This window comes from Sus scrofa, chromosome 8 (genome assembly GCF_054392235.1).
Source record: "Sus scrofa isolate SSC_HxYL_T2T_F1_AM1 chromosome 8, Sscrofa_HxYL_maternal_Yorkshire_Landrace_v2.0, whole genome shotgun sequence".
NCBI lineage: Eukaryota > Metazoa > Chordata > Mammalia > Artiodactyla > Suidae > Sus > Sus scrofa.
This window is the reverse complement of record NC_139390.1, coordinates 134,460,576-134,478,539: the sequence shown is the minus strand read 5'-3', so window position 1 is coordinate 134,478,539 and position 17,964 is coordinate 134,460,576. Positions and strand designations below refer to the sequence as shown.

The following is a 17,964-nucleotide window of genomic DNA, read 5'->3' as shown; positions in this document are numbered from 1 at the left end:
TGACCTCTATTATAATTAGTGAAAGTAATATTACTGATTTCTCTCCATTTGATTTCTGAAAATCACCAGACTTGAGAAGTCATTACCAAAAATAAAATTAACCTTAATATAACTTGTCCTATAAATAAGCTTGGTATTGTTTCCATTCCTCTACGGGTACCTGACCCTAGAAAAAGATGGCTTAAAAAGAATCAATTAAATGTTAAGTTTCAAAGGAAAAGCCCATCATTCAGGGAGAAACTTGCTCATATTTCCTGATTAGTTTTTAACTTCTCTGTCAAAATTATTTCATCCTTCTAAATGTATGTGATATGTAGTATATCTCACTGATATCTTTTTTCCCCCCTATTTCATTCTAACTCATTTTTGTAATCCTTATCTGGGCTTTTGAAGTAGTACAAATTGATTTGTTTAATGAAAATAATGGAATGCCTGGGGGCATTTTATAAGGGGATGCCAAGTCCTGTTTAGGAAGGTCAAGAAAAGGAACTGCCATTGATTCACAGGAAAGATTGATGACAGAACTGGAAAGAATGTAGAGGAGAGGGAGGGAAGTAGGAGAGAGAAAAGAGGGACAGGGAGAATGCAAGATGAGGAAAAGGAGAAAAGGAGTCTTAAAGTGCTTCACCGTGAACTGTACAGCATGAATAATCTCCTCCTTATCCGCTGTGGAGTCCTTAGTAAATTCTGCTGTGCTGATCAGTGCTTGTGTATGAGTAAATTTATTAGGGAACACTAAAAGCATTCAAAAAGGAGCCAACTACCATTTGAGTTAATTTTCATGCAATCAAAAATATTTCTTGAATGTATATTATTTGCCAAGCAGGGGCTGGGGATTGAGAGGCAGTTAAAATGAGCCAAGTGCTTCTCTCACACAGTGCGGTAGATGGGATTCAAAGACAACCCCAATGACTTAAGCCCTTTTATCAACCTCTCCTCTTGTGTGTGGATGGGACCATGAATATGAGGGGCTATCACTTCCAAGACTGAGTACTGATTGCTTGGGGTGCCTCAGTTACTTTGAGGGAATCACAAGGAAGTTCTTTCTGAATGAGCCTGAGCCAATAAGACCCTTCCTACAAGGAGATTCAGAGCATGACAAGGTCTGTGGAGGAGGCCACGTAGCAAGAACCTGAGAGTGTTTTCTGGAAGCTGAGAGTGATCCTCAAATAACAGATAGTAACTACTTGGGGAACTCAGTTATATGGCTGCAAGGAAATACATTTCTCCAGAAACCTGCGGAAGCTTGGAAGTTTGCAGATACACGTGCATCCAGCAGCCACCTTACCTTGTGAGACTGAGCAGAGGATCCAGACTTCTGACTCATGGAAATTGTGAGATAATAGCTTTTTGTTTTTTAAGCTGTTAGAATTGTGGTAATTCGTTACACAGAAATAGACATTTACTACATAAGCTTGCTGCCTTCTCTCAGCGTCTTTCTGTTTCTCTGTATTATTATTTGAACTTAAAAATCATCAAATGGAGAATCCAGTTGTTGGCCAGTAATCATTCAATCCCGAATATGCATTAATGGGTCCCTCCAGCCATGTCATTGCAGATTCTGGTGCCCTGGTTAGGCAGATCAGATGATTAATAATAACAGTCAACATTTCCTGAATGCTACGTAGATACCATTTTAAGCATCTTCCCTGTATTGACTCATCTATCACAGACAATATAATTAACCTCCACTCTTTGGATGAGGTAACAGGTACAGAGAAGTTAAGTAATGCACCCCATGCCATGCAGCTAGTAAGTAACAAAACTGGGGTTTGAAAATCCAGGCGTCTGGTTTTAGGGTGTTTGAATGTAACCACACCGCCTCCCCTGACGCATCTCTAGAAAATAAGACCTGAACAAGTACTAGCCACATTCGGATGTATAACATTGTAAAGTTAGAAGCTTCTTCTTTTTTTTTTTTTTCTTTTTTGTCTTTTTGCCATTTCTCGGGCCGCTCTCACGGCATATGGAGGTTCCCCTATGCTTCTTAAGTTCTCTGTTAAGTCGCAGAGGTTGTCCTGTAAGGAAATTTCTTGCCACTTAAGGAATATTTCATAAGTTTGACATTGATTTATAATTCTAAGAAGCTGTACCTACAGGAAAATGACAGTCCTCAGCAAAGTTTCAGAGATGCAGGTGAAACATCAGTGCTTCTGGAAATGTATGTTTACAAATGAGTAGTAGTATTAAAAATAACAAGACCTCAAATTCTGAATGGGTATTTTCTAAAATGTCACATAGGAAGAAATTCTTTCTTCCAACGAGAAGAAAATTGTTAAAAATTCAGATGTGATGGCATTTTACAAGATTTTTAATATTGGGAATTTTGTCATAAGTAAAATCTAATATTAATACATATGTGATTCATTGCAGTTTCTATTTTAGAACTTTCTAATCTGTCATTATGAGATACTATTATCTGTCTTGCTCCCATGGTTCTCCATGCTAAAGCATTTTACTGACTGTAAATTAATGAGCATGACAAAAAAAAAATCAATTTGTAAGGAAAGTAAGACAGACACAGGAAATAATTTTTATTAATATTGTCCTCATGAAAACATCAGTTTGATTATAGTAGTGGTGTGATCTTGTCACTCAATTAAAAAATACTTTGGAAGTAATCATTTTTTTTCCTCTCTTGGCTAATAGTTAATGCAATGCAACAATTTTAGAGTGGTGAAACACTTAAACCTCTACTAAATAAATTACCTTTTATATATTTTTGGTATAATTACTATCTTAACTATACATGTTTACTCATTGGCTTTAATTTAATCTCCATAGCATGCCTCTACATTTTGCTTTTTAAATTGTATTTACACATTGATGCTCCTTTTATATTTTAAAATAGGATGGGAATTAACTTAAGGGTTATACAGAAATTTATTGAATCTTAAAGGTGTTAGATACAGGGCTAGGAAGTGGACTTATTATAATAAAAAAAGCATCATCCATAGCATCAAGGAGATTTCAGCCTAAAAGAAAACTCTCTGTATCTAGTTATGTTTCTATATATATTTTACACACACACTGTGTGTGTGTGTGTGTGTGTGTGTGTGTGTGTATGCAATTATATATCTTGGTAAGTTATATAAAAATAAATTTAATGATATGTATTTATAGAGAAAAAGTACTTTGGGTGATTAGGGAATATCTCTAAACAGAGGTAAAACTTAAGATGGAACAAGCATTTGAAAAACAGGGAAATATGTTTGAAACCAAAGTGATAGAATGTATCAAGATTCTGAGATGACAAACTCTTGGCATTTAGAATGGTGGCTAGTAAAACTGAGGGATATTAGAGATTAAGTCAGAGAATACCAGGAAATTGACTTAGGGATAGGTAAGTCCCATTCACAGAGAACTCAGTGTACCTGTTATGGAATTTAACATTTTAGAGATTTTATTTTTAGTGTTGAGGAAAAAAGAAACACTAAAATACGTTCAAGTTGATCTTCCATCAAGCATTTACCTTTGTCTGGTTTTGTTCTTAAAATTCAGGGTTCTAGTCGTCTACCCAGATCTTCCACCTTTCGCAAAAATTAACTTGAAATGGATCATATATCTATGTGTGAAATAAAGAACTTTAAAATTTCTAGAAGAAAATAGAGGGAAAAACTCTGTATGACCTTAGGTTCAGTGATGAGTCTTTTTGTTTTTGTTTTTAATTGAGGTACAGTTGACACACAATGTTATATTGGTTTCAGGTATGGAACATAGTGATTTGACATTTGTATACATTGTGAAATGGCCACCACAATAAGTATGGATACCATCTGTCACCTTGCAAAGCTAATACAATATTATTGACTATATTTCTCATGCTGTATATTACATCCCCATGACTAATTTATTTTATAACTAGAAGTTTATATTTCATCTTCCTACCTACTCTATGACATTCCCAACCCATCTCCCCTCTGGCAACCACCAATCTGCCCTCTTATCTATTAGTCTATATTTTGTTATGGAATTTGTTTGTTTTCTTTTTTAGATTCCACTTGTAAGTGAAATCATGTGGTATTTCTTTCTCTGTCTGACTTATTTCACTCTACATAATACCATGTCCTCACAGATGACAAGATTTCATTCTTTTTTATAGCTGGGTAGTGTTCCATTGTGAATAAATATATATATTTATTCCTGTCAGTGGACACAGGTGGGTTCCATATCTTGGCTATTGTAAATAATGCAGCAATGAATATAGAGGTGCTTGTATCTTTTGAATTAGTGTTTTCTTTTTTTTTTTTTTTTTTGGTATAGATATCCAGCAGTAGAATTGCAAGATCATATGGTGGCTCTGTGTTTCGTTTTTTGAGGCAATGCCATACTGTTTTCCGCAGCAGCTATACCAATTTACTTTCCCAGCAACGTGGCAGAACCATTCCCTTTTCTCCACATTCTTGCAGAACTTGTTATTTCTTGTCTTTTTGATAATAGCCATTCTGAAAGATGGGAGTTAATATTTCACTGTGGTCTTGGTCTGCATTTCCCTGATGATTGATGATGTTGAGCATCTTTCCATGTGTCTATAGGCCATCTGTATGTCTTCTTTGGAAAAATGTCTATTCAGGTCCTCTGCCCATTGTAATCTAGTTGCTTGATTTTTTTGTGTTGTATGAGCTCTTGTATATTTTGGATATTAACCACTTATCAGATGTATCATTTGCAAATATCTACTCCCATTCAGTAGGCAGCCTTTTCATTTTGTTGATAGATTCCCTTGCTGTGTAAATCTTTTTTGTTTTCTGTGGTCCCTTTTGTTTATTATTGGTTTTGTTTCTCTCACCTTTGCAGTCAGATCCAAAAAAATCACTGCCCAGTCTGAAGTCAAGGAACTTACTGCCTGCACTTTCTTTTAAGAGTTTTATAGCTTCAGTACTTACTTAAATCCATGTTGAGTTAATTTTTGAATATGGTATAGAACAGTGATCCAGTTATTGTGTTCTTCAGCTCTGTCATGTCTCTTTGGGGCTTTCTAGTGTTTTCTCTTTGTTGAAGTTTTCACTATGTTCTTTTATACTGTGTTGTAGGGAGCATTTATCTCATCTTCAGACCTTTTTCAGGAGGAAATGATTCTTATGTAGCTGTAGATTTAGTATGTCCATATGAGGAGGTGAGCTCAGAGTCTTCCTTGATCTCCGTCTTGGACTCCTACTGATGAGCTTTAGAAACAACCCATGGTTCATGAAAGACAAAAAATGGATATGTTGAACTTTATTAAAATAGAAACTTCTTGTTGGTAAAGGATACTATTAAGATAATAAAAATTCAAGTCACAGACTTTATTTTTATCTAAAGCATACCCCAAATCCTTAAAACTCAATAATAAGAAAACGAAGAACTCGGTTGAAAATTTTCTGTGGTTCCAAACTACACTAAACTACACTAACATAAAGCATTTGTTTAAAAATCTCATGGTTGTAGTTTCATATTTTTCTTCCAAATTTTTTGTTTGTTTTTTGTCTTTTTAGGGCCATACCTGTGGCATACAGAGGTTCCTGGGCTAGGGGTGCAATCAGAGCTGAAGTCGCTGGTCTACGCCACAGCCGGAGCAACTTGGGATCCTATTCGCATCAGTGACCTACACCACAGCTCACTGCAACACCAGATCCTTAACCCACTGAGCAAGGCCAGGGATCAAACCCGCATCCTCACTAACTGCTGAGCCACAATGGGAACTCCTTTTCTTCCAAATTTGAAGGTTAGAGTTGGTTGACATTTTCAGCCATTTCCACATCTTTAGGTGTCACATGTTTTAAAAGACCATGGCAGTGCCATTATTGTAGCCAAGGGAAAGATAGGGTATTTTTTCCTTTCCAATAATTTAAGTTTTTCTCACTGAGGAGGGTTGTGGAGGTTGTGGATACAAAAGAAAATATATTTCCTCTTTAATCTTAGAAAGTCTCCAAGTACAAAAGCTGGTGGAACCCCAGAGTTCTAAGATCCACTTTCTGTGACCAACTGCAGAAGGTTGGCTTTTGGGGCCACCTGCCCTTCAATATTGTCTTGATTTCTGTCTGTAAAGGTATATCAGATTTATTTTACCTCACATTTAACACCATAGTAATACTGAGAAGCTCCATCTAAATATTCTTCTAAAATGATAAAATGGACTTGAAGAAATTAAAAAAAAAAAAAAAAAAAACACTGTAAACCTACATTGGATGAGTGATATTGGAAATCATTTCTGTTGCTTTCCCCCTCTTGGCAATTCTAGAATATTGTGGTTAAAAGCAAAAAGAAGTATCAAGTGAAGCATCAGCAGATTACTCCAAAAGTGCATTTATAATTAGGGAAAATCCAAATATAATATGTAATATCTCCTTAGCAATAACAGCCGTGGTGACATGTATAAAGGACATGTGTTCTGAGCATAATGCTCAGCACTTTAGGTAGATTTGCTCCTTGTATTTTGCTGCTGACCTATAAAGTCAGCAAACCCATTATCCTCATAGGAGAGAGAACACCAAAGCACTGAAGCAAAGAGGACTTGTCAAAAGTCACACAACTAAAATTATAAAGCAAAATTCAACCCAGGACATCTGCCCCAGGGCCCATTGTCATGAACACCATACTAAATTTTTTCAAGGGATAAAAATAATCCCATTAAGTATTGTGTAATTTTGGTAACTATGGCCAATTGTTTGGTATATCATTACTTAAGCAATCTACTCAGAGTGTCCTGTGCCTATACATTTATGGGTTCTCACATAAATGTTTAGTAAGATTTCAAATTGTAGGTTAAGTTCAATTATTTAATTTGTAAGCAAACATTTCTCATGTGCATTTAAGTAAAATACTGGAATATTATACCTATAATATGGTCACATATGCAATATAGTATTCAAACATTATGATCATAATTTCAACTGTAATTTATGAGATATTTTAATATAATGGGTGTTGTCCCTGAGCATTTGCTATCAATTTAAGCCTTTCTTCTGAATTATTTTTCTACTAATAACAACATAATTTTTCAAATCAGTAAGATCCAAACTTCAAAATTATCTTTGATCTTGTCTTTTCTTTGCCATCAAATCAAGCCAGTCATAGAATCTTAGCAATTCTATCTTCTGAATTTTATATACATATTCCCTTTCCTCCTGCCATGCCTAAACTTCAGGTCCTTATACACACAACCCATTTTAGTTTTCCTTTTCAGCCTCCCTTCTCTTTCCTTCTCTGTATCCCTTACACTTCAGCCAAATATACCCCTCCCCAAATGTCCTCGTTTCTCAGCATCCTCCCTTTGTTCATGCTAAACCATCTCCTTTTCATTTATTTTTCTTACCAATTCTAAAATCCTACTTATCCTTCAAAGCTTTGCTTAAATTACATTTTCAAAAAAAGGACTTAGTTTTATAAGAACTATAATTAACCATTCTCATTCTGCTGTTAACCCTTCAGCTAGATGATCTTTCCTCTAAATAATGCTTGTGGGGATCTTTTCCTCATTTTGCTGAATTCTCTTCTCTTTCCTGACTATCCTACCTTATGGGTAAACACATCAGTTCTTTACATGTTATATATTTGATAATTTTATTGCCTTTCTCCTGTTGCTAGAATCCACATTAAAAATCCCAACAATAAGTTTTTTTCTGTTCATGGCTGAATTCCCAATCTTCCCATACTATATCTGTCATAGAGTGGCACAGAAAATGTGTGTTAAATTAGTAATTTTCCAGCCAGAAATAATCTCCTCTCTTGAAACTTTTTATGGTATTTAACATATCCTAGGTGTATTATTGTTATTTTTTGCCATTTTTTAATTGAAGTATAGATCATTTTCAGTGTTGTATTAGTTTCAGTAAAGTGTTTCTCTCTATCTATCTATCTATCTATATATATATATATACTCTTTTCAGATTATTTTCTCTTATAGGTTATTAAAAATATTGACTATAGTTTGTTGTGCTGTGCAGTAGGTCCTTATTGCTTATCTCTTTTATATACAGTAGTGTGTATAAACTAATCCCAAACTACTAATTTATCCCTCCTTCCCCCTTTCCCTTTTGGTAACCATAAATTTTCTATATCTGTGGTTTTATTTCTGTTTTGTATATAAGTTCATTTATATCATTTTTTTAGATTTCACATTTTCATAATGTTTATAAACATGATCATCTGACATTTGTCTTTCTCTGTCTGGGTTACTTCACCTGCATGATAATCTCTAGGTCCAACCAAAAGAGATTTTCATAGCTTATTCTGCATCTCTCATAGTGCACTACATGTAATAAGCCCACAGTGAGTTTTTAATATGTGTTGCTTGAATGAGTTACTCTCTTGTAGTGCAGTGATTACTAGGCATGAGATTTTAGTTTCACAAAGTCCACATGTTCTATCTAATCCCTTACAAGTGTAAGAGTATATGAGTATTTCATTTTAGGAACTCTTTTAAAAATACCATAGTTTACTTTCTTGAATTTTCTCCTTTGCTCTTAAAATGGTACAGGTCAGTTGTTCCAAAATATTTAAAAAATATATTTCTATTTTCTAATAATTTTGATATGTTATTAGAAGTGATACAAAAACAATGTTTTCATTCCTGTTTAACCTTGTTATAAAATTGTATTTAACTTTGTGGATTAAAGAAATAAACTAAAGGCAGAAAGCTAAAATAGGCAGTGATCTCAATGTTTCCATTAGTATGGCTTCTAGGCTGTTAATGTTCACATCAGGAAGTACTCTAGAGGCACATGGAAGTCAAGGCCAGACTGGAATCAGACATTTAATGCCTTCCTCTACCATTTACCTTTCTGACTCAGTTTTTTCATATAAAAAAAAAAGAAATATAACAAAAATAATTAACTCAAAAGCCTTTTAGGACCATAGAAGTTGTTAGTCTATGTAAAGAACTTAAAACAGTGTCTCACATGATATACCTACATCAGTATCTGGTAATTTTATTACCATTATTGAGGGATTGTCACAGTCGATAATGATTTTTCAGAAGTTCAGGCATCTAATCATCATCCTACAGAACAATAAACTCCTTTTTGCACTCCCCAGAGTAGATCCATCACTCATAGGCAGACTCATAAGAAAACATTAGTTCATGAGCCTAATGTATAAACTCAGGATTTGCACTTACCCATGTCCAGTAAGAACAGTAACAATACCAGGGAAGCAGATGAGTTATTCATCCTTGTTTCAATGTGGGTGGCAAAAAGGAAGCCAAATCATAATCACAATGCCTTAGTGAGCATGCTAATTAAAGAAGGAATCGGTTGTTTGATTTTGATATTAAGTGACATTATGCTAAAAATAAGCCTGCCAGGCAGCATTCTTGGAAATGAACACCCTCTCTCTGGAAGGTCATTGTGTCTCTTCCTATGCTATGCTTCCTGGTCTAAACAAAACCTGTTCTCGGTGACGTGTTTTTTCATTAAGCATGATAATGTAGTCAATAGTGATATACTCCTAAAGGCCTAGAACAGAAATATTTTGTCACTTTATGGAGACTTTTCAGTATTTGAGGCTATTTATATTTTTTTAAGAGAGAAATATTTTACACTCCAAATTCTTAGGTGGGTTCAATCATCCCTGTAATCTCCAAATACTATGTTCATGTACTGTGGAAATAGGGATAAATACAATTATTACTAAAAAAGCACAACAGAAAAGTATCGATATATCCTCTGCAATACTATGTTAGAGAAAACAATTACCTTGTTGTTAGCATTTATTTATCCTTATAAATTTTGACACGTCCCAAAGGGGACCACTGCAGAAATGAAGTTAGCAGAAGACACAACCAAATATTTGTTTCGTTCTGTTCCAAAAGAAAACTCATAGTAATTAATTCTAAATTCTTCGAACATCAATCTGAGCTCAACATAAAAGATGCATTTTAATAGTCACGGTTCACCTTGCCAACTATGCACTATGTGGATTCAATAGGGTTTGAATACACACTCGCATGCACGTACACAAACACATTTCTGAAAATCTAGAGTCATATCCTAATGTAAAGCAGGGAGCTGAGCATATTTATTCTAAAGTAGTTAAATGGGTCTCTTAAAGTAAAACAAACAAACCAAAAGTTCTGGAAAAAGTATCTTATAGACAATAAAAAACTTCCTCTAGAGCTCTATTGTAAAACACTGTACCAATGGTCAACTGTGATGTGTTGTACGGTTAAAATTTTTTTAAGAAGTAGATCTCAAAAACAAATAAATACATCTCATTTTAAGGGTTTGTACTGCAATAAATTAAAATTTTGAAAAATAAAAAAAAAAAACTTAAAAGGACTAAGAGAACTCAATAACTTTTTTGTGTTATAACCTCACAGAGCACTTACATTTAGGTTTTCATATCTGTGAAGAAAACGTTCAACTTGTTCTGAATAGACTGGATCTCCTGAGTTTTAAACGCCCACTGCAGAAAATGCTGTTTCTTCTCTATGAGCTGCAAATGCGCCGAGAGACCCAAAGTAAAATATTTAGTGCTAACTCTAAGATGGAAATATGCCTTCCTTATTGAGCTATAACTTGACTCTGAGAAATATTTCTGAAAAGAAAAGATTTATTTTAATATTTCTGCATTTAACTGAAGGCTGTTCACAATCAATGATTTTTTTTAGTAAGGCATCATTTTTCAAAAAAAAAAAAGGAAAGAAACATGTGAGACTCTGAGTGGGAAGTGAGACACAGCACACACTATTTTAATCTATATAATTGTCAATTATCACTCTATTTTATACTGACAAATGCTATGATTATTTAATTAATTTTACCACTGTATGTGTCAGGAATTAAGAATTTGTGATGATCTGGAGTCAGTTGAGTAGAAATATGTTTTTTTTACAACGTGAGAGGTAGAAGTAGACCATACACGGAAGTGTAATACTCTAAATTCTACTTATGATAACCCGTTTAAAAACTTTGAATAGCTAATGTTTTGTGTACGATAAGATGCAATCAAATATAATTTAAAACAATATTTGTCAGCAATATTTTCAGGCAGCCCTCTGTCTGCAAGAAACTTATCTTTTTCATAGAGATATGAATTTGCTTCTGGGGTTAAGCAAATTCCCTTCTGCCTTACACATGGAAGTACATTGCAGAGAAGTTGAGTTAATATCAATGCTTCATAATAACTTGCATTTATAAAGCACTCATTTTGTTTTAACTAATGTCTCATATTACAACGTTTGATTGATTATCTTATCCATCCTGTGATAGAAAGTAGGTATTATAATTCTTGCATTTAAGTTGAGGTTATTGAACCTCAAAGAGATCGTAATAATTCAAGATTATACAAATAATTAGTTGTGCATATAAGTGACCTCAAATATATTCATTGCCTACTTATATGTCAGGTTCTATGCTAATATGCAAAAATAATTTCATCATGCTTATTTATATATCCCTTTCTACATACCAAACAATATACTTTGCAAATATAATTTAGTTAATGAGTTTACAGGTAAGAAAATGAGGCACAGACAGGTTAAGTAAGTTATCTAGGGCCACCAGTGTTACTGAGATATAGAGCCAGGATAAGAACCCATGTGGCCATAATTACAATACTATGTCTCTTCCATTTCATAGGTTTAGAAACCTCAGAGCTGTGACTGAAAATTTCGAAGTCTGAAAATAGGATGCAAGTAAAATCTAAGTTAAACTTGCCACAAACATAATTATACATTATAAGAAAGAGGTTTGGAAAAATGAAGAAAAAAAAATTTAATAAATTTATGAAATAAAAATATGATGGTAATTGAAAAATACAACTGCATGATTAAAAAGTCTAGATGGAAGCTGGAGTCAACAACATCATGAAGTCAGTGGAATGCTCTATGAATGTTATCGTAATGATACATATTCAAGGGACTTGGTGAATTCACTGGCATACTCCTTTATTTAAAATCAAAAGCACTAGTTTCATGATTTTGTTTTAATTTAATGTTTTGTATAGGAATGAAATGGGATGCACATTTTTTCTCAAAGCTTTGATGTGAGCCTGTTTTCTGACATTCACCTTCCTTCTAGTCCTCAAAGAAGCTGTGGTATTCCTGAAATAACATGATCAAGGACTTGGTGTTCTTATGAAAGAGAGTTTGTTCAACTTAGAAACACTTGAGAAAGGAGCAGTTGGAAACAGATTAGAAGCAAAGAACAGAGATAGTTGAGTGTTCAAATATGTTTATGCTATCATGTATATTATTTGTGGGATTTGAATGGGCACAGACTTCAAAATTAATTCAATTCACAGTAGGATTAACTTCTAGAGTTGCTGTGGACATACAGCTGAGTGCTTTGACCTAAGATCTTATATATTATTGCTTTTAATCACCTTGGTGAATTTATAGTTTAAAAATAATAGCACCCTTTAGTAAGAGTGAAGAGCATGGAAACTATGCACTAAAAAGATGAAAGATGAGGAGAAAAAGAGGTCAGTAATTATCCGACAGCCTAACATGCTGTTCACCCTACCCATCACTCCCCAAATGTATACACATGCCTCCACACCTGAGCTTGGGAAAAGAAAAATATAGTTCTAGACAGCACTTTCTAACTCGCTGGAATTAATTACATAGGTAGTAACTACTGTTTTATTGATTTTGTGCTAGATCTTTCATTAATCCCCTCAACCATCCCATAAGGGAGACCTGCGAGTATCTCACTGTGTAGGTGAAGCAGCCAAGCCTTAAAGTGGATTAGTGGTGCAGTGGATTAGGGTCTACCATTGCCACAGCTGTGCCGTAAGTCACAGCTGCATCTCAGATTTGATCTTTGGCCTGGGAATTTATATATGTCACAGATGTGCCCCCCACCAAAAAAATAAAATAAACCTCAACTCTGTGTGATTTCAAATATGTGCTCAAATTATTATGCTGTGAAGAGGGTCCCTGTTAAAAAACAATTTTTAAAACTATTGTAGTTCATAGTGCTACTTGCTGGTTCGTGATTTAAGTCATCTTGGGGCATTGTCCTAAAGACTGTCAACAGTGATAGACTCTTCAGATTTTGTTAAGCATTAAAAACAGTTACCTGAGGCTAAAAAATCCCCCATGCCTATGTCTCACCCCATACCAGTTAAATTACAATTGTTGGAAGTGCTACTCAGACATAAGGTTTTTTTGGTACTTTTTCAGATGATTCCAAACTGCAATCATACTTCAGATGGCCAAAAAGCACAGGAAAAAATGCTCAACATTACAGTTTTTAGCAAAATGCATATCAAAACCACAATGAGGTATCACCTCACACCAATCAGAATGGCCATCATCAAAACGTCTACAAACAATAAATGATAGAGAGGGTGTAGAGAAAAGGGAACCCTCCTACGCTGTCGGTAGGAATGTAAGCTAGTGCAACCATTGTGGAGAACAGTATGCAGGGTCCTTAAGAAACTAAATACAGAACTACTGTATGATCCAGGAATCCCACTCTGGGCACATATCCAGACAAAACTATAATTTGAAAAGATACATGCACTCCAATGTTCACTGCAGCGCTACTTACAATAGCCAAGACATTGAAGCAACCAAAATATCTATTGACAGAGGATAAAGTAAAGAAGATATGGTACATATATACAACGAAATATTATTCAGCCACAAAAAGCATGAAGCAATGTTATTTGTAGCAACATGGATGGACCTAGAAATTATCATACTAAGTGAAGTAAGGCAGAGAAAGACAAATATCATATGAGCTAACCAATATGTGGACTCTAGGAGAAATGAAATAATAGAACTTACAAAACAGAAACAGGCTCAAAGATTTCAAAACCAAACTTATTTATGTCTACCAAAGGTAAAAACTGTTGGGGGGGAGATAAATTAGAGGGTTGGGATTGATGTATGTATACTACTATATAGAGAATATACGGGTACCACAGACTACTCTATAACACAGGGGAATTGACTCAGTACTGTGAGGTAACCTATATGGAAAAAGAATCTGGAAAGGAGCAGATATACGTATATATATAACTGATTTACTTTGCTGTATACCTGAAATTAACACAACTTTGTAACTCAACTCTATTCCAATGAAAATTTTTAAAAATACATTCATGCTTGAGAACCAATCTTCTTGATACCTTGGGTCCTACCATTAGTGCTTGCACCATCTTTCCATCACACCAGCATAGTCATCCAGTCTCTATCAGACATCCCTGGGAATAGCTTTGACTGTCAAAACAGTTCCTAGGTTAATTCAAAACTGTCACTCTTCCTTCTATCCCTTGGTGTTAGTCCTGCCTCACTGGGATAATGCAGTTTTTATATCTGTTTTACATGTGGTAATATATCGGAAGTCAGTTTTATGATCCCCTGAGTTTTCTCTTTTCCAGGCTAAGCCATTTCTTTCTTTTACCTATTTTTCTTCTGACATGATTGCAAATCTTATTATCTTAGGAACTTTCTTTTGAATTGACTAGTTGTCGGTATAATATCTTGGAGAGAACTTGGACTTGAGAGTCAAAAGCCTTTAGTTTACATTCCATACCTGCTACTTACTATTCTTGTGAACTTAAAAAAAATATTGTATCGTTTCAGCTTCCCTTCTGCCACAAATCATGCTACTTCATGTAACTTTTATGAGTATAAAGTGAGAGCTACAAAGTAAGAATAAGACTCTTAGAAGTGCTGAATGCTGAAAATTTAGCAATTTATCATGCTCCACTACGTCTCCCATATATACAATTCAAATGGAAACGACGCTAAACCAGACAATAAGAAGAAAGGAATCCAATTAAGTTCTAGTTTTTATTTTCCCTTCATTGATAACTGTTGATTTTTAAAGTTGTTAAGTAGACAATTCACTATATGCATACTCCCGTTTCTTTGTACCTTTATTTTGCTAGTACTCCAAAGATCCGTTTAACCTCTTCATGCGTAACGCAGCACAAAAGTGCTCAATGTGAGACTAGGGCAGGCATGTATGACTGTAGGCAAGTTTTTTAACCTCTTCAACAAACCTCAGTTCCCTTAATTGTAAAATAATCATATATGCCTTGAAGAATTATTGTAAAGATTGCAAAGATCTCAGAGAATTAAAACAAATGATGTATAAAAGGTACTTAACAGGACAAGATCAGGTGCATTCAGGGTTTGTATGGAGTTTGGGGTTAGCGGATGCAAACTCTCACATTTAGAATGGATAAGCAGTGAGGTCCTACTGTATAGCACATAGTATATCCAATCTCTTGGGCCATAGCATGATGGAAGATACTATAAGAAAACAGGAGTTCCAGTCCTGGCTCAGTGGTTAATGAATCCCACTAGGAACCATGAGGTGGTGGTTCGATCCCTGGCCTTGCTCAGTGGGTTAAGGATCCGGTGTTGCCGTGAGCTGTGGTGTAGGTTGCAGATGCGGCTCAGATCCTGCATTGCTGTGGCTCTGGCATAGGCCGGTGGATATAGCTCTGATTCGACCCCTAGCCTGGGAACCTCCATATGCTGCGAGAGTGGCACAAGAAATGGCAAAAAGCCAAAAAAAAAAAAAAAAAAAGGAAAAAAAAGAAAAGAAAACAAAGGTGGAGTTGCCATTGTGGCTCATGGGAACAAACACGACTGGTATTCATGAGGATGCATGCTCAATACCTGGTCCCACTCATTGGGTTAAGCATCCGGCGTTGCCCTGAGCTACAGCATAGGTGTAGGTTGCAGATGCGGCTCAGATCTGCTATTGCTGTGGCTGTGGCATAGGCCGGCAGCTGCAATTTGATCCCTAGTCTGGGAGCTTCCATATGTCTTACCTGCAGCCCTGCAAATAAAAAAAAAAAGAAGAAGAAGAAAATGGAGGTATATATATCTGTATGATTGGATCATTCTGCTGTACAGCAGAAATTGATACAACACTGTAAGTCAAATATACTGTAAAAAATTTAAAAAATAAAAAATCTTTATAGGAGTTTTCTTGTGGCACAGCAGTTTAAGGATCAGGCATTGTTAACTGCAGCAGCTTGAGTCTCTGCTATGGCACAGGTTCAATTCCTGGCCTGAGAAATTCTATATGCTGCAGGCATGGCCAAAAAAACCCCTATAAGTGATCAAAAACACTAGATACATTACAGTAGGTAAGAACTTCAGCTCTGATGCTATTTTGAGTTCAAATATTAACTTAGAGTTTGCTGGCTCTGAAACCATAAGCAAATAATTTGATGTCTATGTCTCAGTTTCCTTCTTGGAAAATGGGGATAAAAATATATCCACCTAGTAAGGCTTTTGTGATGTTTAAATAATTGATACTCAATGTGTTTACCACAAAATAAGTTCTCAATACAGTTTTACTATCTATTATTATTATTAAAATAACAGCAATTTTAGTATTAGAAATGAAAATATCTAGCATGTGGTAGGCATTCAAAGTGTGGTGGCCTAATTTTCCTTTCAAGTGAGTGGGCCGTAACTGAACACAATACTAAAATTTAGAAGATGCCTGGACATTGTGGCTACTCAGTGAATATATGTTGAATGAATTGAGTGAATAAATGAATGAGTATTGTCTGACTACAAAGTAAAGAAAGGAATTATAACTCTTACAACATCCCCATTTTAAGTATGGATTCATCGTTCTAATTAGTATAATCAAAAATACATTTGTATTTCATTCCAAATAATCTATATTCCAATTAATTTTTATTTTTTTAAATTAGGAGTTTCTTTATTTTACTTATAAATCTGTTTTACTTTTTTTATAAATAAAATATTATTTTTGATGAATTTCTAGACACCCTTATGGTATTCTTATTACGTTGACTAGGATAATACTATAGGAGAAAACTTTCAAAATAATTTCTAAATCAATATTATATAGCAGCGTGATTGTTAAATTTCAACCCTGTGATTCAAGCTTGTGACTTTTATTACATGAAAAAAAAAATATTGAGACACCTAGTTTATCACAGCTTAGCACAACCTGTATCCCTTTAACTTAAACTCACTTGATCTAATAATTATTGACACTTAGCCCTTCATCAAGTCATTTATGTACTATGGGGCATTTGCATCATTATCTCTTAAACAAGAATAATATTATTTGGTTTATGAGGATATTTTAAGAAATTAATGAAGTGGCGTATCTGAAAATATCCTGAGATATGCAATATGCATATATATATATATGACAACAACATATGTGTGTGCATATGTGTGTTCAGAGAGAGACAGAGAGAAACAGAGAGTGAGAGATACAGACAGACAGACAGATAGACACACTTGCGACTTTGCTCAGGTATGTCCTAGGCAAAAGGTAATCAAAGTAGCTATGACTAAAGTTCAGAAATTTACCTCAATTTGAGCATTCCGACAGAAACTACTGTAGAACACTTATTTTGCTTTAAATATGACTCATATAAGAATAAAGTGCTTCCATTTTCTACTTGTCACAGGCCAGACGAGGTTAATTTTAATTATGATATTCTGCACTTAAATTTTTATAGCCTACTGCCAAATTTTAAATTTCAAGTTTATTCATTTTTCTTTATCTGCCTACAGTAAAATCTAAAATTATTGATTTTCCTAAATAGATATCACTTGAAAGTTATACTACAAATTGAGCATACAGACTACAAAATGTTTCAGAGGATATTCTGTAAAATAACTGACCCACATTTTCATAGCTATTATCCTAGTGTACACCTCTGCCAGTGTCTGTTAGCTATCTAACTTTGATTCTACTTTTCTACTTTAAAAGCCAAGTTGTCATTTATTAAATGTCAAAGTGGTGCTATGTGTTAGGCATTAGAAGATTTGAAAACGAATATCTATGAAATGAAAGGAGAAAACCTGGGGTACTTTAGTTTGAAAAGCAAAGTTTGAAAAAAAAATAATAATGATCATCAAAATTGGAAAAAAATTTCAAAATACATAAATACTGCAATCATTCTTCTGGTTCTGTTTGAATTTTCTAGAGTTGAAAGCTACTTTTTTGGAAAAAATTTAATATTTGTAAAATATAGACATGATATATTTTGTAAAAATCTGTTGGTTGTCAAAATAAA

General features: G+C 34.5%; 1 protein-coding gene and 1 long non-coding RNA gene across 16 annotated transcripts in view; one reads left to right on the top strand and one right to left on the bottom strand.

The window, feature by feature from the left end:
- Positions 1–17,964, top strand: part of CCSER1 (coiled-coil serine rich protein 1) — a 1,212,324-nt gene that overhangs the window by 926,322 nt on the left and 268,038 nt on the right. The gene's annotated exons all lie outside the window — the stretch shown is intronic.
- On the bottom strand, positions 2,511–9,282 carry LOC146401065 (uncharacterized). The gene is made up of 2 exons (XR_014813367.1): positions 9,098–9,282; positions 2,511–5,165 (listed from the first exon to the last, which is right to left on the bottom strand). It is a non-coding gene; the product is annotated as an uncharacterized LOC146401065 (long non-coding RNA).